The sequence below is a fragment of the Lycorma delicatula genome, chromosome 2 (genome assembly GCF_047948215.1).
Source record: "Lycorma delicatula isolate Av1 chromosome 2, ASM4794821v1, whole genome shotgun sequence".
Taxonomy (NCBI): Eukaryota; Metazoa; Arthropoda; class Insecta; order Hemiptera; family Fulgoridae; genus Lycorma; species Lycorma delicatula.
Window position 1 is genome coordinate 53,431,492 of NC_134456.1, and position 26,975 is coordinate 53,458,466.

At 28.3% G+C, this 26,975-nt stretch overlaps 1 long non-coding RNA gene across 1 annotated transcript in view; it reads right to left on the minus strand.

Moving 5' to 3' along the window:
* The window catches only part of LOC142320168 (uncharacterized), a 269,581-nt gene extending 250,506 nt beyond the window's left edge, over positions 1–19,075 (minus strand). The window contains exon 1 of the long non-coding RNA XR_012755305.1: positions 18,985–19,075. This is a non-coding gene — a long non-coding RNA (uncharacterized LOC142320168). The remainder of the gene's footprint in view (positions 1–18,984) is intronic.
* Positions 19,076–26,975: the final 7,900 nt, after the last annotated feature.

A 26,975-nucleotide genomic window follows, 5' to 3' on the forward strand; every position in this document is an offset into this window, starting at 1 on the left:
TCTTCAACTAGAGAAATATAAAACTGGTATTTTGCCTCCGACTCCTACTCATACCAGCCCATTCCACTCATTATCAACCATTATATCACGGGATCATAAATAATTTTAAACTCTAAAATACATAATGCTTCGGAGAATTTTAGTCAGAATGGGTAACTTGGAAAACGCTGATAAACTTGCAAAAGGTTTAAACGTACTTCACGCGGTATCCTGAACTGCATAAAAAGAAAGTTCAAAGTGAATGTATTATAGACGTTTTATACTAGGCTGTGTTTCTTAAATAAAATGTGATTTCTGATGTTAACACAGAATATGATCACGATGCATGCCAATACAATTCAGTAATTAATAGTTGCAACTTGGAATTTACAAGGATTGATAAAACTTATCAAGAATGGATTTATCAGTATTGATATCAGTCTTTGTACAGAATAAAACTGAAAGTAGATTTTAAATTTTTAACCTAAAATACTAAATAAAACGATGATACTAATGAAGAAAATTGATCAGAAGTTATGGCAACGCAAACTACATTCTTCAAAAATCTGTGCAAAATGACATCTTACTCGGAAGCAATCGAACATGTTTTATCAATTAAGGAGCTGATGGAGTCAAAAAAGGTAAATTCAGATTTTATATGGCAGTGTTTTATTTTTCGCGTAGAAAAATAAGTTTGTTAGGGAAAATCAAGCAGACTAAACAGATTATCGACTTCAAGTTAGAAAAATATATCTTCTATAATTTTTTAATTACTTTTCATTTAGTTTTCGATATCTGTTTCACGTGTTTGATCAGCATATGTACGTGTATAAAGGTTATCTTTTTAATTTTCGACTTCTGAACAAATTCACTGACTAATTCGTATTTAGTGAACACACACACACACACACACACACACACACACACACATATATATATATATATATATATATATATATAATATTTTAAATATTAGTTATTTTACCAAAGTGTAAAATTTTACCCTTAAAAAATTTTTAATTACTTGAGTACTTTGTTGATGTATGTTTAATTATTTATAAGTTAATTAACCTATATAAATTAGACGTAAATTAAAAATGCCGGATATTATAATGTATTGTCATTTTTATTATTAATTCATTTTTATCTTTTTTGCTTTTTTTATTTTCAAATAGAACATTTACATAGGTTAATATAATTTCTTAATAACATTCTGTGATACGAATTTTTCACATCCCCAAACCACGGACATTTCGGACCATCGGATGTCTGTCAGGTCCCGATCATGTTCACAGTTTCTCGTTCTCTCTACCTTCTATATATATATATAACATATATTTACGACAGGTAATCTAAAAAGTAGTAAGTCTTTTGTGCACGAAATAGCGTAGGTGACCCAAATCTCAGGGTGAATGAGTCGCAGTGAATCACGCCGAATGTAATTTGACAGCTGGCAGTTGAAGCTAGTAGACGTGCAAAAATTGTTGCAATTCTTACCCTCAGATATAAGGTATTAGGCTGTGAAGATGAGTGAACTTTCCGCAATAGTAAACTACGTTTTTATTTTGTGTTGAAAATAATTTATATGCTGTCTGAAGGCATGTTATGGATCTATATTGAGCTGGATCTTTCGTATTGTTACTTTTAATTATTATTATTAACAGGTAATCGAGTTCTTTTTTAGGGGTTGCAGTTGTTACAATTAAACTAAGGGAAAATATTTTCTTTTTTGACATAGATTTTCATTTAAGAATAAATATTTTATTTTATTTCATTCAGGAATTCAGAATTAAAAAACAAGCCTTTTAACTTTGACCGAGGATTGAAAGGCTTTATTATCGCATATACTCGTAATTATAAAATAACTGTCACATAACTTTGCATAAGAGAGATATTATGGTATTATATAGAGCCTTGCAAAATAAATGGATTTACAGTAGTCTTACATGTGGCCTAAGAGGTACGTATGATATATGTTATTATAACTGTCATAATTATTCGAGCACCTGCGCAAAACTCGGGCATTATCTTCGACGGTTTACATAAACGTAATGAGCAAAATTTTATATTAAAATTATAATACTTAATTTAAATATTAATGAAATTCTTATTATAAATTTCATATTAGTAAATAAATTATCTGTTTTATTACACCTTACTAATAAATTATAATCAGCAGTCTAAACCCTAAAGGTAACTTTCTGTAACAATAATTTCGTAAATTCCTGAATGATATTAATTATAATTTTATTTTTCAAGTGAATTAATTATTATTTACGATCTACTAAATTACAACCATCATTTTACTTTAAATAAGTAATTTAATTTAATTAAGAAAAAAAAAATTCAACTGAAATAAAGGTAGAATCATTATAACTTGTCTAATCAAAGAAACATTTGCTTTTATATACATTCACTGAGTATTTACGAGTATATTACACAAACGTTTAGGAAGTATTTAGCAGATATTTCTTCGTATAATGAAACTAATATAAAGAGGATATTGAAAAAAGACAATCGAAATTTGTGCGAGAGTAGAGTAATACTGACCGAGAGGAAAAGAGGTACATTTTTATAGAAATCTATTTATTTCTGTCATAACACATATTTTCTATCTGATTAAAAATTTCAGAAGAGTTTTCCTAGAGATGAAATTATTAAAATTTGGATCATAAATTTCTCAAAAACATTTATAAGCAGCAGATAATGTTTATTATGTATTACACAAGATAGTTAAAATGGTAAAAAAAATTTCTTTATTTCAATTCTATCACCTTCTATTTATTTTTTAGAATGGAAATTTTCAGAAACAAGGTTTGCATACCTAGCGATGAAACAGAAAATTGTACATTATCAAATAATTTTCTTTTTCATTTTTGGTCTTAATTACTGAAAAAAATTAGTTTTAAAACGTTATATATTCTTATTACATTGCACATTAAAATTATGTTTTCATGGAGGGAAAAGAAAATCTAAAACAATATATTTAAGTTCCCGGATTCTGACCGCTGAATTTTTGGTTACAGTAATATCATACTATGTCAGAATAATGAATTATGAAATATAATTTCTTAAAATGTCATTATTCAGTTGAATTTAACACAGCCTATCAATTTCTTTCAATTTTTTGGATAAATGTTTCGTATTTGGGTTTGTTATATTAAAGCTGAGTGAGTGGGGTAATACAAGGAATTTTTCTTATTTTTTAAATTATTATGTTAATTATGTAATTTTTTTTTTTTAATATTTAAACTTATTATCTGATTTACTGGATTCTATTGCTTTCTGCACACAAAAAATTTATATATAAAATATATACATAATTTTTTTTCAACGAAGTTCTCCCGGGACTTTCATAACCTATTCTAACGTGAAAATAGTAGAAAAGTTCTAAAATACTTTTGTCCTAAAATAAATATGGCCTAAAATGCTTCGTTTGCGAGTTACGGCTCGTGAAAGATTTCGCTCGAATTTCAGCTACCCCAGTGAAATGAAGTCGTACTGAAATTTTTAGGACGTTAATTAAGGGGAAAAATTAATTATTCCTTATGGTTTTTGACCTAAAAATTCGAATAAAATATGTCTCATAACCGTATCTACAGTATTTTTTTGAGAAATTGGGATAAAAACCAATAAATTTGGGTAAACCCCTGTTTTCTTTGTTTGTTTGATGTACAATAACATTATTACATAAGTATTAAACACATAAAACTTTAAAACAAAATGACATATAATAATGTCATATAAAGTCTAATTATGAATAATAATTACCTAAAATTATATTGTTTGGTCGAAGTTTATGTTTTACTACTCTAAATTTTGTGGAAAGATATTTCCTTCTCACAAAATGGTTAAAATACAGCGGCTGCAGAGTGACGTGTTTAGAATTAATATACAAATAATAGAATAGTAATGAAAAATTAAAAAAATATTTTCATTTATATCGATTCCATCCTCGTATTTGTATGCATACCGTTGTAAAAACCAGATAGCAAGGCATATAAATTTATTCGAAAACTATTAAAAAAATGATAATTTGTGATAAAAATAAAATAAACGATAGATTTTTTAACAATTAACAGTTTATAAAATTAAATTTCTTTACTAAAATTTATTTTTTTTTACTAAAATTGTACAAGATATTTCAAAATTTTATTTACTTAGTTACTTGTTTTTAGGAAAATAATATTTGTTGCCGATTTAAAATTGGAATATAAACTAAGAAACATCTAAATAAAAATAACTATTTACTCAGTTTCCAGTCAGTTGAGTGCTTAGGTAAACCCGAAACATATTTTAAATACGTTTATTAACAGTAAATTCTTAAACATCTATAATTTATTTCACAATTTTGTCACAAATTATCATTCTTTATAATATTTTTTGAATAAATATATATTCCTTGCTATTCGGTTGTTACAACAATATGCATGATTATACAAGGTCGAAATCTAGATAAGTGAAAATATTTTTTTAATCTTTCATCTTGATTGAATGGAATTAAAATTTCAATGGAAAACATTTTTTTGAACGGAAAGCCATTGCATTCTGTTCAAAAAATGTTTTCTTGTATATATGACATTGAAATAATAACTAGGGAAAATAAATCAAATTATATTATATTCAGTCTTTGGATTTCGATTGGCGTATCTTTGTCAGACAAATATGAGAGTGAAATATGAAATATGAGAGTTTGTAACTATCCAGTTACAAATTTGAATAATAATTTTCATAGTCCTGTTGACAGTTTAAACTCCAAGAACCATCATTTTGGAAAAAAAACAATTAATTTTTACTTCCTTGTATGAAGTAAAGAAAGTATTGTATCGCGAAAAATTTCGGTTTTCAGATTACAACAGAAATATCCATTTTGACTATCCCTGAATCATTTTGATTAGTTTCAGCATGTCGTCTGTACGTTCGTACTTATGTGACTCAAAAACGATTAGCCGCAGGATGTTGAAATCTTGAATTTAGGACTGTTGTAAGATCTATTTGTACGCCTCCCCTTTTGATTGCAATCGACCGGACCAAAATTGTCCAAAAAAGCCCAAAATCCAAAAAAAATTGGATTTTTAATTTTTTCTTAACTGCGGTAATAAGCCCTCATTGAGAGATTTTCAACGCTATGTCATAAGTGATACTTATTTTCATTGGTTCCAGCCAAATGAAATTTTAATTAAAGAAATATTTGGATCTTACAAGGGGAAGCACATCAGTTCATATCCGACTTCATCACCTTTTTTAACTTTTTTTATTTAAATATATTGATTTATTAATAATTATTAACCTCTGATTGAACAAAAACCTTTAAAATAAATAATAATTCAATAATAACAATAAAAAAGATATGAAAAAATTAGAAGTTATTAGTTTTTAATATTGATTGTATTGTATTGATGGTATTGAAATAAAATTTTATGTATTTTTCATTTTAATTCAAAGATTTTTATAGAGATTAATAATTATTAATAAATCAATATATTTAAATTTAAAAAAATATATGTAAATGAAGTCGGATTCGAACCGATGTTGTCCATAGTTACGGATCCGACACGTTCTCACTTACATCATATAACTACTTGAGCAACGTGAAACAAAATTAATATATAAACTGTTATAAAATGCTGATACGGACACCACAAAAATATGTGGTATCCACCACAATGTAATTGTGTAACTGTCCTCTTTATTATAGAATTGGAGGATCTTACTTTCAAATGAAATAAGTTGAAATGAAGTGTAGCAAAAAATGTGTATATGTAATTTAATAGGCCTACAAGGAAGTCATGTCGTGTCCACATCAGATTTTTTTCAAGTATGTGAAGTTACCAACGGTCAACATGATTTTTTTCTTAATGAATTAATTCACAGCATAAGCTCAAGACATGTGCGTGGTAATAAAAAATGGAGATTTTGTATCGTATGAAAAAATTCATGCCTGACTAGAATTCCATTCCGGAACATCAGTATGAAAGACCAAGAAACTACCACTTCTCCAAGGAGATCGACGGAGTTAGTCGTAAAGAAAATATTTTAATATGGAGAAATAAGTTTTTTTCTTTTACAAAAGTTACTTAAAAAAACATTTGAAAAATGTTATATTTCTTTCGTTTTATCTCTTTCCATGCCAAAATAATGTTTTTATGTGTATTTTAGTTGGGCATAAAAATTGAAAAAAGTAAAATTTTAAATGAGCTATCTAAAATAACCGAGATTAAAAAACAACATATTATGTTAAAGTAAGAAAGGGAGCAGTCGTCCTTATTTATCCTTAAATTCTTTTCCTACTAAGCTCCGCTTAGTATCAGTTCAACGAGCATAATCCTTTGCGCCATTTCTCACTTACTCACCAACCTGCAGTATTATCATTAACGTACCTATTGTCAACCAATGCAAATTCATCAAACGCTTACTTACTCAGGGTAGGATAAATACTGGCATTATTAAATAGCGAGTTCCCTCTATTTAAAAGAAATACAAGAGGATGAGGCGACGTTGCCAGTATTCTCTTCAAACTGGCCAATCGTTGGTGATAAACGAACAAATCGATTCAACTGAATTCAGCGGAGGGTAATTATTACATACTCTCTCATTTTCTGTTTAGCCTCCGGAACCACCTTAAAGTATTACTTCAGAGGATGATTTGTATGAATGTAAATAAAGTGTATTCTTGTACAGTCTCAGGTCGACAATTTCTGATATGTGTCGTTACTTGAAACTCAACCACCAAAGAACACCGCTATCCACGATCAGGTTTTCAAATCCGTATAAAAGTAACTGCCTTTACTAGGATTTGAACCTTAGAATTCTCGACTTCGAATCAGCTGATTAGCGATGACAAGTTAACCACTAGACCAATTCGGTGTGTTTGTTACACGTCCTTCGCTGATTAGCTTAAATTCGTATTACGTCACTAATATGAACAAAGATTTCTTCAAATAGTTTCGATCGGTTGGATTTTATCATAGTCCATCATAAATTTTTATATAAATATTGTAAAAATCTTTTCTTTATTTTTTACAAATAGGTTAAGGTATAACGAAAATGGTAATCAATCTGGATGAAATTTGAATACCAAAAATAATTTGAAAAAATTTTCATTTAAAAAAGAGGAGTTAGTATAATTATTATTTATACAGTTATTATTATTGGTTTGCAATTATCTATACAAACTATTAATTAAATATTAACAAATCGTTTAGCAATGCTAATTTACGAGAAGAAGGAAAAAAGATAAAATCAATATCCTTAAATGCTTTGTATTTTAACAATCTTTTCTTTCTTTTTTCTAAAGTTTACGTTGCAATCTGTTCAACCTGATGAGCAATAAGTAACCCCATGGCATAACGATATAAGGATGATATGCGTGACATGTAAATGGGGTGTAGTCTTGTACAGAATCAGGCCGACCATTTGTGAGATGGGTTGTTAATTGAACCCTAACCACCTAACTACATCGATATCCATTGCCTAGCATTCAAACCCGTGTAAGAGTAGCTTACCTTTACTGGGATTTGAATACTAGGACTTCGATTTTGAAAATCATCGTTAAGCATTGGTTTGCGTCGATGATTTTAGCACTAGACCAACCCAGTGAATCTTTCATCTTAAATCAATTTTTTTATGGAGTAAAACCAACTTCTAGAACTGTATATAAATCGAGTGGAACTAAACAGAACTATCGGGTACAGATTTCGAAAAAGTTATTAGGCGTGATAAAAAAGAAAGGAGGTTCAAAAAATTACATCTTAAAAGAAATTCGCGGACTCACCACTCCAAATGTTTAAAACAAAACATGATAATAATAAATCCAGCTCTTTAAATATTTTATCTTCCTTTAAAAAAAAAATAAAAATAATACTTCATAGAATTTTAAAATCTTTTCACAACCGCTGAAAATGTATTATAAAAAAAGAAAGGATTTTAAACTAATTTGTCATGCGCTAATAAAAAGAATCTTCAAAACCAATGATTTTGCATAACTAATAGTAATTGTTTAAATTTTAAATTGTATTTAATAATTTTAAATGTTAATATTTTCTTTTAACTTTTCCTAACAACTTTAATAACATTTTCTAACAATAAATACAACACCCAATAAACAGGAGTAATTTTAATTTCTGAAAATATACATAAAATATGTTATAATATGCAATTAAATATAGCACAGTAATGTATATATAACCCTCACTGAGTTGTACGAATATGAGGTACGAATATATGCTCGTACCTTGCTCAGTTATTATATATAACTATTATATAGTTATATAATAACTATATATATATATATATATATATATATATATATAAAATGCATTATTTCCCCATACATAGATGTATTTCTTACGTTACAAAATCTGGAATAAAAAGCAACTGAGTAGAAATTTCATTTTTCAGAGTTCCTTTCTCTGAGAATAAGTTTGTTTACATATCCAACCAATATAGTGAACAGAACGGTGTCACTTAATGGGCTAAACTTGTGAGATCGTCATACTGACAAGCAACTGTATATTCGGTTCAGGGAAAACGCCAATTAAAAATCATTTTACTTCTCTCTTTTTCGGGCATGCGTTTTCCTAAGCCTGGCATGCGTTCTTTTATTCCTTACAATAATTTTACCATTTGTGGGAGAAATGGTTTCAGGAAACTTTTAACGACTCTTTATGGCCCTAAATATACAGCGTTTAAATATTATATTATTATCCGATAGAAATTTCTTGGTCAAAATCACGAAAAATATTTCTTTCAGGTTATTCAAATTTCAATTTGAGTTAACTCTTTTCCCTTGAAATATTTCATGAAATACAATAAATAATAGAAAACAAAAATATTTATCTTCAATATAGGTAGACTGAGCCCTTTTTCATTTTATCCTTGAAATTTATCACTAAAATATTTCCTCACTACTATGAGTAAACTTTAAAAAAATATTTACTAATATGTGGTGTATCCCTTATTTGAAATTTTCATAGGTTTTTCAACAATAAATTGTTTCAATTTTAAATTTCTTTTTCTTTTTACATTGAAATTATTTTAACAGAAAAATGACAAAAAGTGATTCCAACAAAAAGAAGTTGTTGCCCCCGTTTAATATTTTTTATTAAAACTCGACTAAAATTTTATCTATTGATAAAATCGATAGAATTCATTAGAATTTTATTTACTGTTTTTATTTATTAATGATTTTATGTAAAGAGTAATAAAATAATTATTTCTCATCTAAATATTCCTTCAAAAATAGTATTTAAACGACCTTTTTTTTTTGTTATATTAAAACGATATTATTAAAAAAAAAAATATTGTGTGGACTGTAACAATAAAATTTCAGTTGCATTTATTTAGATTGCATTTTTATTACGTTTGACTGTACATCCATTTATTGCGTAACAAAGGAATAAAATAAAAAGAATGAGTATGATTAATATCAACAAAACAAATAATAATTCGATAAAAGGTAAACCATTTTATTAATAAATAAATTGTTTTTAAAAATACGTATGTTCTAAATAATAATACTATATTGAATTATGAATAACAATGTAAATCAGGCTAATAAATGCAAATGCCCGGTACACAATACTAAATATTGTAAACGTGTTTTTACTACTGTGTCGACTGACTATTGGCAGTGAAAAAAAAATACACTTTATTATATTTGGGACCACCCAAATTTTGAACAATAGATACACACCCAGAACTTTGAACTGTGACATTTTTTTTATTCATATATAACTCTAGTTTTTACAGTCAACACTCGCGCATGAACTTGTAATACACACTCACACCAAAACATTTATTCATAATAAGAATGACTAATTCTAATGCTGTTCCTTTTTACTTTTGTCTAGCCCCTATACTTTCTCTTTAATATTTTATCAATAACACATAACTAAACTAGTATAAAATAAGTATTCTGTAACGTTAGAGTTATATTTAAAACTTCTGTATCAATAAGAAAAATATTTTAATAAATTCATTCACCAAGAGATGAAAAAAACAAATAATTACGGAAGAAAGGTTTAGGAAACACGATAAAAAAAATACTTGATCTACCACGGCCATCGCACATTTTCAAGAAATATGATTGCTATTGGCAAAATATACTTATGGTAGCTGAAGAAAATATAGCATTAAAGAGAGTTATATAGGAAGGAGAAAAGTAAAAGGAATTTGCAATATAATAACAATAATTTGAATAGGAAGTGTTAAGAAAGAAATTAGAAAAACTATTGAGGATACAAATATAGAAGACAACATTTGTAAATTAATTTAGGATGAAGATGAAAAATGCCATAAAATCATCAGCAGAGCAAACAACTGACTTCACTAAGGGAAGAAGAATAAAGGAGTAATGAGATACCAGAGAAATAATTGAAAAAACCGATAACAGAAGAAATGAGAAGTAAAGAAAGAATTAAAAAGGTAAAGGTAAAAGATAACTAAATAATGAGTTAAGAAAGTAGCACAGAAAGCAGAGGGAAATGGCTTTTAGACAAATGCTCATAGAGAAAATTTGGAAAAAAAGACAGGTCTGAATTAATATTAAAAAAAAAAAATTAAAATACAAACAGTAAAGAAATAGTAAATAGAGATTGCATAATATTATATACTAAGGGGAAGAGATAATTATAAGGTGGAAGGAATGTATCAAATCTAACAGAAAACCAAATAATTATCCCTTAAAATGTCGGGTGAAGTAGAAGAAGCATTCCCAAAATTGGTAGTTAAACGAACGATAAAAGATATGCAGAATGAAAAAGCAGTGGGAACAGATGAGCTGAAAATATAAGAGATTAAATATCTTACTAGGATTTCATGAGATAAGAGTTGTGTAATGTAATTTATAGCCGTTGAGTGTGGCCATAAGACAACGAAGATCTCAATTCTCAAAAACCACTGTGTTGTAAATAGTCAAGATTAAAGAACAGCTACTTTGATTTCGCATTCAAGAAAGATTCCTCGAAAAAATTCTAAATAGGAACTAGTAAAAAAATGGAGTATGTAATGGGTTCAGGAAGGGATGTAATTGACCCAACAGAACAAATTGTGAAGATACACCCAGAAACCAGTAAGGTGTAAGTGTATTTTTTAGAGGTGCGTAAAAAAACATTGAATCGTATCAAATAGGATTAACTAATGAGATATTAAAAATCCAGTGAGTACGTTGAAAAGATAAGAGATTAATTAAACGATTGCACCTGAACTAATAAATGGCTATGAAAGTGAAGGATGTACAAACTGAGTCGTATGATCTAAGAACAGGAGCAGGTCACTAGGCTACATGGTGGGTCACTAAGCTATATGTTGATCTGGGATTGTATATATCCTTATTTGTGTATATAAATATTCATAAGAGGAGTTAGAAGAGCTTGATTTTCACTATTAGCACGTCAATCTCAAGTTGGACTTTGTGTACAGCCACCGGATAGGAATCTGGGCATAAGGATGAGTTCACCGGGAGCGCCGTTTCTGCAAAAACTACACAAATTCTAATAACACAGTAATGTAAAAGCATTAACAAGTTTGAATTTAGAAAAACACCACGAAGTATTGCCGCAGAAGAAGTGATCAAGGATAAGGTTGAATGGTGGACTGAGTGAAAAAGACTGCAAAGGGACAAAAAACAGACATCAAAATCCCAACTACAGAGATACTTTAAACTAATGGGTATTCCGCTCACTATCAATCTGGTAACCAAGGTATTTTTATCCAGAATGCGAGTATGCTACTGAGCAATAATTTTACCTCGAACAAATCAAATACATGCTACAAAAAAAAACTGTTTTCTACAAATACTAGAGTCAATCAAGAAGTTTATTGGTTACTTTAAAACAATAGTATATACCCAGGATTCTGTGACATTTGAAGGTATTGAAGTGAAATATTGTTCAGACAGATGCCATTAAAGGCAATACACCTGGAAGTTCCAGATTTGGCAGTACCAAAAAGGAGTCCCATCGAAAACAAATAATAAAGGGAACTCGGAAATCTTTCTATATTGTTTAAATTTTAAGTTATGATTGTTAAAAATATAGGTTTTAGATGCGAGTTAATTTTTTGTTTAAATCTTCAAATAAAAAACTACATAAAAGTAAAAATTTACATATTTTAAAATCAAAGTAGTTTTTTCTTACTTACGATTTTTCACATTATATTTTATATCCATTTATAACGTTATTTTATAGTTTTAAATATAATAATTATTATTAATACAATCATCCAGTCTTCATGTAACGTTTGTTGATAGTATATATTTTTTTTTATTTATCTATTGTTTTCTTGGGTGATTCATGCATAATCTTACACTCGTGTATTAGTGATAAAAATGAAAACAGGTGACTGATTAAAAATACTAAATCAGTGCAGTCGAATGTGAGACCATCAGTACACATGACATTTTTTTGTTGGCACCTGTGTACTTTAGTAAACTAATCTTCTAATTAATACGTAAAACTTAAAAACTATAATATAGTTATAAGTAATAAGTTTTCTTTTTAGAATATATTTAGTTACTGTTGAATGGAAACAATCAGCAGAGCAGTTTATTCCAGCAAGATTCTGGATCGAATCAAATATAATAAATCTAATAAAACATTCTACTTCATTATCCAGAAAAATATTTTAAACCCAACCAAAGGTTCTACATTAAAATCTAAGTTCTAGGAGTTAAAACCTAATATGTTTCAACTAGAAAGAATCTGTTCGTGATATGACAACTTTCCAGAGATTTTCATACAACTTAAATAGATCATGGAGTAATAAAGTTGAAATTTTTTATATATTTTTTCAAAATTAAGATTTATTTAAACCAATTGAACATTTTTATTTACGTAATTTTTTGTTCAAGCATAATAATTTTTAAAATGCCCTACATTACATTACATTGGAGCATTGAATTAGTAGAGTTGGTACTTACGTATTAACGCCACCGCAGCTACAGCTTTATTTAAAAACAAAGTAGTCAATCGGATTTCGGTGGAAAAGATTCAAAACAGTCTCTTTATTAATTTTAATAAATGGTTATTTATATTTATTTATTTTATAAATATAATTTAACCAAATTTAAACCTACGCTCGCTAACGTTGACTAATTAACAGGAGTGCTTTAATTATTTAAATACTAAATAATTGCAATAATTACTGAATTTATTAAATAAATACTCAAAAAATTACGGTGTTAATTAGTCAAGGTTAGCGAGCGAAGCGAGCGTAGGTTAAGTTTGGTTAAATTATATTTATAAAATAAATAAATATAAATAACCATTTATTAAAATTAATAAAGAGAATGTTCATTTTCCACCGAAATCCGATTGATTACTTTGATTTTAAATAAAGCTGTAGCTGCGGTGGCGGTAATACGTAAGTACCGTAGAGTTAAAAGTATAAACAATTTAATCTGTCGCTAAAAGTGGGTAAAATGTAGCTAAAACTAAAATGAAACATTAACTTCACAGCAATTTAATAAAACTAGTTTTTTTTTTTAATTTTCTTGTATTTGATTTATATCTAGTGGGAGGAAAGCTCATTTTTTTTTATTATTAGTATTATCTTTACCAATTGTTATTAGTAACAATAGCGACAATTTTTATACTCTATCCGTCACTCTATCTGACCTGTACTCTATCTGACCTTAGCGGACGACAATAATTTATAACCTGTTATAAAGTTCTGTTGTAATAAAATTACAAATAGTAAAAGATTTTTTTTTTTCAAAAAAATAAATAAAATGGTTCCAATACATAAATTTTAAAATATTTACGTACAAAAGTAGTTTTTATAGAAACATCATCGCATGTATTGTTTAACTTCAAAAATATTTTTGTTTTATGGCTTCTTGGCTCATCAAATTTCAGGGATTTAATGTTGTGTCCTCAAATTTTACTAGCCATGAACATGTAAACAGCTTATGTGAACACAACAGAAGATTTTATAAAACGTAACAAACTCATAAAAATTAAATTTTTTATACATTTTTATTACGAATAAAATAACCAAACAAAACGCAAGAGTATCTTCTCTGTGTATGTAGCGTTCTTCTAATACTGTATTATTTGTTTATAAACATAATAATGACTGTACATTACAGAACATTATTGGGTACAAATAAATTTATTTTTACACGGACTACGTGAAGCTAAATATATGACATAAGGGCATAAATATTTAATTGATTATTATTTCCACAGTTAATTTTTTTTATCAACTGAATTGCTCGGTGCTCCTTCGGGTACCAATTTATTATCCGAAACTTTCTGTCAGTTGAAATTTTGAAAAATGTTTCCTAAATTTTTATTACCTTAATATGTTGTCCTCATAACCTATTTTCTTCAACGATTTCTCCAGTTAAGAAATTGGTTTATATTTTCCCCGGAGGTTTATCATTCAAAAAATTCTAAAACAGTAGTATAAAATTTCATTTCGGTACTTACGTATTAACGCCACCGCAGCTACAGCTTTATTTAAAAACAAAATAGCCAATCGGATTTCGGTGGAAAATGGGCCGATATAGAGTTTAACATAGATTCAAAACAGTCTCTTTATTAATTTTAATAAATGGTTATTTATATTTATTTATTTTATAAATATAATTTAACCAAACTTAACCCTACGCTCGCTAACTTTGACTAATTAACAGGAGTGTTTTGATTATTTAAATAATACATAATTGCAATAATTATGTATTATTTAAATAATACATAATTGCAATAATTACTGAAAAATAATTAAATAAATACTCAAAAAATTACGGTGTTAATTAGTCAAGGTTAGCGAGCGAAGTGAGCGTAGGTTAAGTTTGGTTAAATTATATTTATAAAATAAATAAATATAAATAACCATATATTAAAATTAATAAAGAGACTGTTCATTTCCCACCGAAATCCGATTGACTACTTTGTTTTTAAATAAAGCTGTAGCTGCGGTGGCGTTAATACGTAAGTACCTTCATTTCTTTTTTATCCATTATAATTATGCCTAAAAGTATTCTGAGTTTTTAATTAAAAATCTAAGAGTTTCCCCACTAAGGTACAGCGCTTATTAAAAATATTTTTCTGCAATAATTTATTTGGTAAATGTTATTTCTATTTGTGTCACTAAAAATGTGTAGCTTAAGTACACATACATGAAAAAAATAATAATTTCAACTGAAGGAAATTGGAACTTCCAATCAAAATTAAAAATATTTCCAGTCACATTTCTTGAAAGTTTAATAAATTTTAATTTCCCGATCATAATTATTACGTTAATATCATCCTTAAAGAATAGATATGTAATTAAAAAAATAAATAAATAAATTTAAAATTATGTTACTAGTAGTATATAAATAAAATTTTCAATTAATGAATACGACTTATTTTGATTTGTAATTTCTTTATCTAACTTACTAGCCGTATTATCCGTACATATCACCACAATGGTCGGGAACTCATAGAAGTTAAGGCAATTCTAAAAAAACTTTTGCAAGACTAAATAAAATCAAAACAATATTTTAAATAGTTCTTATTACGCAATATTTTAAATAGTTCTTACGCAGAAGAAAGTTTTCAAAATTAAAAATGACTGTCTTTAAAAGTTTTTGTTTCAAATTTTATCTTTTTTCACTAATACTTTTGCTAAATTGAATTCTGAGTGGAAAAACGGTTTGAATTCCCAAGGTTTAGGGACTTATTTTAGGCTAGAAAAATATTTATCCACATATCTCTGGAAATTTGGGTCAAATGAGATCATTCGAAAATTGTTAGAAGTGATAATCCGTCCGTGTCAGTTATTTCATGTTAAAAGACAAAAATATCATTGTTTAAATTCCCAAGCAAATTTATTGTGAACGTCTCAAGCTTTCGATTTTGAATTAAAACGAGTAGAGGCCTTGAAAGAACAAAGAGGACCGAATCTTTTAAATAATATTAAGTTCTTTAATTTTTTTAAAAGATACAAAAATAATTAAAAAGAAAGGTTGCAGGTTCCGTTATTGAAATATTTATATATTTATTAATTGAAGGGAGTCTTGAACATCTTCTGTTTTCCTGTACTAATTTTAGTTTCTTTTTAAGTTAGAATACATTTTCTTTAAAAAAGAGCGGTTCGACTATCACAAAAATTTAATTTCTGAAACTTACAGGACTGGAAATCTGTAGATCTTTCGGTTGCAAAGGGATCATTACTATTTGGATTCTATTGTTTTTTTCCTGAAGTTAAAACACATTTTGAAAAAACATCTGATATCTCTTTATTTTTTTATTATTAAAAGAAGACATGAGGGGGCAAAATGCCCTGATTCTTTACTTCTTCAATTTTATGATAAATTTTTTTCTGGTGTTATATAATATATATTTAAAAAAAAAAAAAATGAATTCCCCAATTTCAGTTATTTTTAATTCAGGGGGTTACAGGCATAAGCACTCGGGAGCAATATAGCCTGAACTTTTTTCTCCCATATAATTTTTATGTTTTTGAAGATAAAAAAACATTTTAAAAAAGAAGTACGAATATCACATTACTTTGGTTAATTTTAATTTAAGTGAATTGTGGGAAGGGTTGGAGGCCCACCCACGCCTTCTTATATGGTATATTTATTTTATTTGAACGTGGAATGCATTTAGAAAAATAAAACTATTACTATCGCTGTAATTAATTTTTTTACGGGATTAAATTTGAGGGCGTTCGAAAAAGGCGTTCGTAAGATTAAAATATTGGAAGCCCTGGTGGTGGTTTGCTTTTGACTTCGTAGAATCATATTATAAAGTTTGATTAGTATGTGATAAATGATTTTCTCACAACTAGATTTTGTTTTTTTATCAAAAATTATACTAATTTTATTACCGGGAAGGGGTACAAAAGAGCCAAAAGTACCGGGGATATATAAAGTTTACTTTATTACCGGGCAGCTTTTGATACTTGGGAAGGAGTAAGCTTTAAAAAAAAATTAAGGAATTTCTTATGCTGTTTTACTGGACATTATACCAGACAAAAAAATAAACTTTATTTACACAGTTATATAGATAACCAGTTTGAAAAGTTCCCTTAAATAATTTATTTAAACAAGATAAGTTGTAGGTATAGTTGTAATTTTTAGGCAAAATTAATACTAAGTTGCGAATAAGATTCATGTCGTATTGTAAAGGTAATAATCGATTTTATACATGTAAATTACAGTAAATTTTTATCTTTTCAAATATTAATTTTATATCAATCGCATCAAATGATCATAATTAAAGGAGGCCCAGGAGGTCCACGAGTGTCTAGATAGCTTTAACAGATTTGTGTCAGCAAAAATAGCAGATCTAGGCTTGAACCCTTCCTGGGCATGCAGAATTAGATTTCAGTTAGGTCGATAAATGCGTTTACTTGCAATCATATCTTATAATTTATAGACATTATCACGAAAGGTGCTGAAGAAGATGAAATTAGGTCGAATAGGTAGAATATATAATCTACAGACAGCTTATGTTAGTCGGGAAGAATTTAACCTCTTTTTAATGAATTTTTTTAACTGGTTTGTAGTTCCTAAAATTATCCCGAATAAACTATCTACATAACAGTATAGATGTAGTTTATTAATTTTTTGTTTTTGTTTAATTAAACATATGATTAGGTGTAACAATAATTATTGATAATTGCAGTATATCTGTGCACAAATTTATTGATTATAACAAAATTTAACCTTGTTTGTTGAAGTTTAAATAAAAAAAAAAAATAATAAGAGACTTTTAATAATAATCGTTTAAGATTACTCTAGTTTAAAAAATAACTTTATAGTACGTTAATAAATGTTCTATACGTACATTTATTATTGTACAGTAATGCGTGAAATGAAGCATATTGATTCGTTTGAGATGAAGGTTTTTAACTCGTTAAATAAATTCGTATCTAATAGAAATCGTCGTTTTTTACCGCTATACATACACCACTACACAAACTATGCTAGACTACACACACGCTTGACAAACGATCACGAACTAAGGCAACCTTGAAGCTGTTTTTGATAACATTATTAACGTAACTTGCACCAATATAAACAAGATTCGTTCACGTTTGTTCAGAAGTGTAGACCATGAAACCTTTATTTTGTTGATTAAATTGACGAATTACTGAACAATTACACTTCAATTATGTAGTCAACCCGCTCTCTCTCTCTCTCTCTCTCTCTCTCTCTCTCTCTCTCTCTCTCTCTCTCTCTCTCTCTCTCTCTCTCTGTGTGTGTGTGTGTGTGTGTGTGTGTGTGTGTGTGTGTGTGTGTGTGTGTGTGTGTGTGTGTGTGTGTGTGTGTGTGTGTGTGTGTGTGTGTGTGTGTGTGTGAGCAGCACACACACACATACACACACACAACACACGCACGCTTACATTGTAAGTTGTGTTACTAACACCGAGAATTAATAAAAAATAACTGCACAGTACTTTTCTTTGAATATCCGTTGCCAACAAAATAATTGTTAAGTGGTTGATTTTTAACAAAAGTAATGATTCTACAACACTTATTTATGTCTACCTTCATACTTATTAACAGTTATACAATTCCCGACTAATGATTGAGTGAGTTTATGTTTGTCTTAAATAACATTTTCGTTGTAACAAGTACACGTGTACGACTCGCAGTTAATATATGACCCCTACTTATAAATAAATTTTTCATTATTGCTATCGTTTAAGTTACTTTAAAGTTTTATATTAATTTAAACCCCATATATGAGAACATGTTAAATAGCTTTAAATAATAGTTTTCCTATGAATACTAACCTTACTTTTCTATTATGATTACAAACACAATAATTATTTATTAGGAAAAGTTTAATCTAAAATTATTAAATCTGATGTTTCTAGTTGAATCTTAACTAAGCGACTTTCCTGTTTACAGGGCTACTATTATGTTATAGAATAAAATTACAATGCGCAGTGTTAACATCTTTCAATAGTAATTATCAAACAGAAATTATGTATATAAATACACGTATATTAATATCTACGTACATATATATTAATGTCTGTAAATACACTATCATACTTAACAATTAGAACGAAGATGTTGGTTAACGTACAGGCAGCTCAGCTAACTTGCTCAGATTTTACCAGTTGGTGAACAGGTAACAGTAGCGTCATAACAACGAATGCCTTTTCTTGTTCAAACTACATCAAGGTCAACGCTATCATTACAACTGCGCAGCTCATGCGCCGGCAAAACTAAATCGCTTTCCATGCAAGATATAACAAGAGGAAAGCACATCGGTTCGAATCCGACCTCACCTCCTTTTTTTTTTTTTAGCTTAATTATTAACCTCTAATTATAAAAAAGTTTTACAGTAAATAATAATTCAATAATAACTATAAATTTTTTTTTTAAATATCAGAAGTTATTAATGAAATAAAATTTTATGCACTTTTCATTTTAAAAGCATGTGTATATGTAATTTAATAGGCATACGAGGAAGTCATGTGTTGTCCACGTAGGATTTTTTTTACGTATATATTATATATATAAAACTACCAGTCTTTCTGCCCTTTGTTCTTTCTTTGGACCAAAAAGGACAATTCCCAACTCAATGAAAATTTAAAATTTTGTACACGTTACTAATTGAACAAAAAAAGATATTGATTGTTTGTTTGTTACTTATTCAACAATAAAATAAGGAAGTTTTTCAACTCGATCCCAAAATATCGGATTTTACCAGATCTTTAATTATTTTAAAATGCGTTTACTTGGTGTACCCAAAGATTTTAATTTAATTACTAATATGTTTTTTCTTCCTAAAGTTGTTTTAATTTATAACTTACAAAAAATGTATGGAATCAACATAAGTAAAGATTTGAAAATTCAGAACTGAACAATTAAACCCACCGGGTTGGTCTAGTGGTGAACGCGTCTTCCCAAATCAACTGATTTGGAAGCCGAGAGTTCCAGCGTTCAACTCCTAGTAAAGCCAGTTATTTTTACATGGTTTGAATGCTAGATCGTGGATACCGGTGTTCTTTGGTGGTTGGGTTTCAATTAACCACACATCTCAGGATTGGTCAAACTGAGAATGTACAAGACCACACTTCATTTACACTCATACATATCATCCTCATTCATCCTCTGAAGTATTATCTAAAAACGGTAGTTACCGGAGGCTAAACAGGAGAAAGAAGGATGAGAACTGAACAATTAATTTTAATACTTGTTTTGTAAAAAAAAAGAAGTATTTTCCTTCTGATCTTATTTTTTTCGTCTTTTAGTTTTCCAGCTACTTTGATGCACGTTATATAAAAGATAATTATTATTTTTTTATTTGTAAAAAAATTACATTACAGATTTTTAGAATTTTTGATGCACCTAAATCTAAAAATATTAAAATTTTGGTTAAAATTTCTGCATTTGGGATTTCCATATACAATTGATCTCTACTTATCTTTGGATTTTAAGGAACGGTATTAATTTCAATCATAACATTTATTGTGATAGCTTGTAGTTTTGTATAATTGATTTCATAAAAGAAAGAAATGGCTAAGGTAGCGGGGAAATTATAGAGTGACTATTTTGTTAGGGAGTTATAAAATTTGACCCATTCTGAAATTAAAGTAAAAATTTTCATTTTGAAAGAATATTTTATTTGTATCCGTTTTTTAATGAATCAAAAATTAATATTATCAAAATATCACTAGAAGTAATATTATCAAAAGATTTTTTTTTTTTAAATCTACAAGCACTCCAATTCAAAATAAATGAAGGTTTATTCATTTTTGTACCTTTTTACCCTTTCATGTAATTAAATATTTTATTATGGGTCTATTTTATTTATTTTTATTAATACTTTTTTATTGATATTTCTTATATTTTGACCTACTGTTATTTTTTAAACAAAAAGGATTAGGTTTCAATCTAACAATGTAGAGCAGTGCTTTTTTTGGGGTTTGATCTTTCTAAGGAATTGATTCTTAATTCAAGACGTTTTTTTCGTGTAACCTATTTAAAAATGGTTTGTATATTATCGCATGAAGTACACATTATATCACTGGATGTAGCAGCCCTCTTCTTTAAGGCCCTTGGCTTCGTATATGAAAAAAATGTTTTTCTTACAAATGCTATTAATATTTTTTCTAGTAAAATCGATAGTGTTGAGGTAACTCTTCATCGATATATGTAATACGTTAATTTTTTTTGGGACCAAAACTCTATTATATTTATGTTAATGTATAACTATTATCAATTAGGTTTTTCATTCTGTGAAGATGAAATTTACAGTACGCCGTACCGATTGATTTAGTGGATTCGATTACTTGTTGTCACTATTTCGTGGTAATCTGTTCCAGCTTCCAAGAGATTTTTTTTTCTTCAAAGGGTGATTCTGGAGCGTTTACTTAATTTGTATAGAGAGATATGTGAAACCATCTCTCTGTATTAATTTACCAAAAAATAAAATAGTTTTTAACCTTTATTTGTAGTTTCTTATTGTTATGATGATGGCAAGATGTAAAATTTTTAATTTAAAAAAAAAATTTATTAAAGTAGCCCATATTTTATATGTTGTTGTTACATTTCATGAATTTCTAATTATTTTCAAATAAAATTTAATGTAACTATAAATATACGTATCTTATACTTACAACGAATAAGTAGGTTAATGTACAGGCAGTTCAACAAAGAATTATGCTCTTGTAAGAGAAGTATGGAAGGTGCAAAGAGGTATATTTGTTATGAAAGTTAGACCTATATCTTTAGTTAGGGTGGTACAGAAAAAGTTTATTTCGGAAACCAAGTAATTTGTTTCTATTGATTTTCTTAACGATTGTAAAGATTTTCTTTAAAGGTTTCAATTACATAAATGACGTCACCAATTAATCTTATTTGTTATAATTCACTTCAGTAATTTTTTATTTTACAAATTTTCCCTTGATTATGAATCCGAAATCTAATTTTAAATAAAAAATATATTCAATCTTTAAACTTTTATAGAGATCTAGTATAGCCCATTCGGGGAGTAATTGAAAATGATTCCCCTCCCCCCTGTATACACAATTCTATCCAAAGTATGTTTGTTCATGTCAAAAAATACATTAATTTTTTCTTTTACAAAGAACCGATCTTTTTATTTTTTCTGATAGGAATGAAGTTAACGTTACCGAATTCTTTGTAACAAATAGACTAAAGATCTGTTCTGTAGAGCTGAATGTCACAAAAATTTCGGGAATGCGTAACAAACTTTTCGATAATACTGATCAGTGTATTGGGGTAGAAAAGAAGAAAAAGGAAAACTCCTTCACTCCTTACTTTTTCAAATAAAGCCTAGGTAGAAATGTTCGTTATTCTTGAAATTAACTTGATCTCACTTAGTCATCCTCAACAACCGTCTCACAGAGAACGGCTAAAAATATAATTTTTTTCTAAACTTATCACTTAATTTTTCTTTTTCTATTCTATACTACTAGATAAGGATGTTGTGTATTAAATAATATGGATTATTAATAAATAAATAATGACAGTAGATATAATCACACATGAAAAAGCAATAAAATAAAAATAGACGATAAACGGAATAAAAGAAACACGTAAAATGATAATAGTTTTATAAAAGTAAATATCCATTCTTGTATGAAATTTAATGAAGCAAAAATAGCTAAAAAAAGTTTTTACCTTTTTTTTTAATATAAAAGAATGGAACTTTTAAACCGGTCTCCGTCCTCTAAAGTAACATTACATTACCGAGTGTCTTTAAAGCAACGGGGAAAAGCGGTTGGGGAAGAGGGTGGTTTACAGAGAAGGAGGGAGGTAAGGCTTTATAGATCGGCTAACGCAGATAATAATAGAATCAGGTAATCAGGTATGTCTTTGTCAAAGATATATTAATAATAAAAGGTAAAAGTAATTCAGGTAAGACGACACACTAACAAAAAAATAAATATATCTAAACCAAACGTCCTTGGATTGTCGTCGTCCCATGTTCTTTACAAATAAAAAAAAGTAAAAAAATTATCCACATTGGGGTGAAAGAATAAGGGATATACTTAGTCTATACTGCAGTACGTGGGAGTTACTTCGTTGCGTAGCTTGAAATGCGTAGTATAAAAGACACACTACTGATGTATTATGACAGTGAAAAAATACCGTTTGTTATTAGCGAAACGTCAACATAGAATTCATTTCTAATAATTTGACAATAAAAATAAAACTAGTTCAAGAATTATAACTACACAGCCGCTATAAGCCGATTATTCAAAAATAAAAGTTTTTTTTGCTGACTTTTTCTAACTAAAAGAAAATATATATACAATACAAAATACATTACTGCATATTAAAAAATATAATTTTAGTTGGAAATTTGTATTTTTTTTTTTTTTTTTATCTTTTGTAAAAGTATCTCGAATATTGTTTATTATATATAATAATATTTTCAAAATGTTTTTTTTTTCGTGATATTTTGCATGCGAAAAAGTAACAAATTAAGCCCGTTATTTTGATTTATTTTAATTAAGAAGGCTGAAATTATTTAAAAGAGACTTGCAGGATAAGTTTATAACACTATTTACATTGTAACACTGTAACACTGATTAAAAATTTGACTGTCTACATAAAATATTTGAAATGTATCCAAACCTCTCACAATGAAAAATAATTCCTTTAACAGATACATATCCGCTATTTAAATAATATTTACTATAGATTACTTAACAGAAAAAATAATTTTATATCGGCACTTATTTTAAAGTTACAACGCAGCACAATTTAAATAACAAAAGATAATTAATAAATACACAAAATTTAGATCATCATCGATTTAAACATATCGATCTGTATTGGTAATATATGATAATAGCTTTAGGTAGGTGGTTGCATTATTTTCACGGAGGATCTGTATCTTGAATTTAAGGGCTTCCCTTATTTTTATTATATATCGAATGAAATGAATTCAAGTTGCTTCATATTTTGACAAAAATTAAGACAAATTTAAAATAATTATTATAAAAATGTATTTATGAAATAATGTGAAAGCAGGAACCTTCTGTGAACTATTTCTTAAAAAAGATAGCAAGCTTGATGGAAACAAAGAAAGATCATTGTACTGAATATCCTATGAAGGATGGTGGTCCGAATATTTTTAACAACATCTAAAAAATGTAACTATAAGATACAACAAAACGAGGAAGAGGAACATTTTAACTTTAAATTAATAAACCGCAAACAAAAAATTACTATTGACTGTTTTGATGAAGGTATAAAGTTTCAGATAATGGTAGCGGCCAATGTTTTGATCATTAAGTAAAGGATCCTACCGTGGTATATTATACGCAAATCTGTTACGGGAAAACCTTTTTTTCATTTTTTTTTTCTCCTTACATCCCCTGCACTGAATGAACAGTTAAGCATGGCTCAGCACAGGAGCATGCCCTTGAAACTCAAATGAGGGTAACCGATTAGATCTCTTTCTTTGATGTTTGCCCACTCTAGCGGATGTACACCATTTCTGGCTTCCCCCCACCGGTTCCCGTCTTTTCTTTAATCCTCCACTCAAGTGAGGGAACACTATTGCTGGCTTCCCCCACCGATTCGGATCTTTTACTTCCCAGTTATCTCCACTGATCACAGCGATCTACCGAGATCCCGGAAGGACAAGGGATTTACAATCTCCCCCCCCCCCACTTCACCGCCCCCGATTCTCCAAGCAAGCCCAGACGAACGGCAACTCCATGAGGGGCTATCCTTCACCCCCTGGCCACAACTCGTTGCATTTTCCCTCCGGAAAAACCTATTAGGTTAATATTGTGCCGGAAACAGAAACGGACAAAAGGCTCCTGGAAATCTACGTGAATTCTTTAATTTGAAAGGTCATTATTTATTATTGATTATATTATTGTTAGAATAACTACTTTTTAAAAATCTTTACCCTTGGCTTGGTATATGAAAAAAATGTTTTCTTGCAAACGCTATTGACATTTTTTCTAGTAAAATTGATAGTATTGAGGTAACAGGCAACAAGCATTCTTCATCAGTATATGTAATAGACATTACGTTAACTTTTTGTTGGGACCAAAACCTTGTTGTATTGATGTTATGAGTAATTATTATCGATTTGGGTTTTCATTCTGTAAAGGTAATATTTACAGTATGCCATACTAATTGATTTAGTAGATTTAATCGCCCTATTGCGATCTTCGTGGTAATCTAATCCAGCTTTCAAAAGATTTTTTTTCTTCAGTGGGCGGTTCATTTTGTTTCTTCCATAAACAACTCAATCCCATATTTATTAAGTAATAATAGATATATATTTTGCTACGGTCCTAACAATACGATAAATTATTATTTTAATTAACGTTAAACCGCTTAAAACATTTTTTTGACAATTCCTCTTTCATAAGTTATATTTAAAAACAACTTAAAGAATGATAACAGGAGTCCACCCACCTTCAAGAGATTCTGTCAATTTATTGAATTTGAAATGGGAGCTCAACTCTGCTAAAACGGTACGACAAAAATTATCTTCCAAGATTTTATAATATGACGTATTTCAATAGTCTGTAAAAAATATTTTTTCTTTCACGACCAGTTTTTTTAAAAACGTTATCGGCATTTCTTGGAAGAAATATAACCAGCCAAATGATCTTAATCAGCTAAAAGTGTTATTTCCTAAGGTAGGAGATCCTGTAAGAATAAAAACTAGAAACAGTACATCTACCGTAATGCAAACCAAATAAAGCTAATGATTAATAACAAGTTTATTAGTAGTTTCCATAGTGAAGTACTAATCGTTTTCTACATAAAATTGGACGTATAATGTATAAATCATGTATAAAGTAAAAGAGTTGAGTAATTATTTTCTTCGTTTCATCCTTACTATTAATTAAACTAATTTGTAAGCGTGCCGTAATAATCAAGTTTTTTCCATTTTTTATTTTTTTATTTGGTATTAATAAACTAATGAAGTATAATTAACAGAACCGTTATATATTTAACAAATGATCGATTTTAACACGTTATTTTATTCCGTGCAGTATTTTACTTTTCACTCTGCTGTACTTCCACACCCCATATCATGCTTTTTTTTTTTCGTAATTTCTACTTTATTTCTCTCTCACTTCAGAAATTGTGAAGATTATCATTATTGCTGTTATTATTACTTTAATAATACAACGTTTAAGTTTTCGCTCACGCAGAGTAAAAAATTACTTGTTTCAAAATATACCATGACAAGTCAACCAGTTTCGTTGGTAATGGTTGACAAGATGAACGATTAATACCCCTCCCACCATACCTCGCATTATCATAGCCACTTAAATGTTTCTACTTTTTATTTCCATTTATTTTGGTTTGATTTAGTGTAATATGACAACTGATGGCTAATTTCGTCATTATATTATTATTATTTTATTATTAAAATATTTTATATTTTTCTTTTCTAATTTCTGCTTTATAAAATTTGACCTTTTCGCGAGGTAATAGTAAAAATAAAAATCTTGTAGCTGTAAAAAAACCATAATAGTAATATTTTTAATTTTATAATAAAACGTGAACTTAGAGCACTATTCGATTTAAGCACAAACATATTTCGTTATAATTTATAGTGGATAAAATTCTAATCAGAATTATTTTCTTAAATTGACCGTGTTTTATATATATATATATATATATATATATAATTTATTTATTATTAATTAATCTATTTTTATTACCTTGCTTCCACATAACATCAGCCTTAATTGAGCAGGCATTGGAGATATACCTAATATTATCTTAGTCATATCTTTCATTTTTAAATAAATTTAAAGCAAATTTGATTTGTGTCCTTTTGCTAACTGACAAGTTGAGAGTAATAACAGTTAAACCAATTTATGGTAAGTGTTCATAACTATGAAATATATAAAATTAAAAGATGGGCAATCTTATCTCGTCTAAACCTAATCTCTTCTAAATTCGACAGGTTTCTCCTTAAAACACCACTAAAGATCTCACTAAATTCCTTTTTAAGCTCTACAAGCAAAGTCTTTGAAGATGAACAGTTTTTATACATTTCATACCGAATTAAGGAGGAATG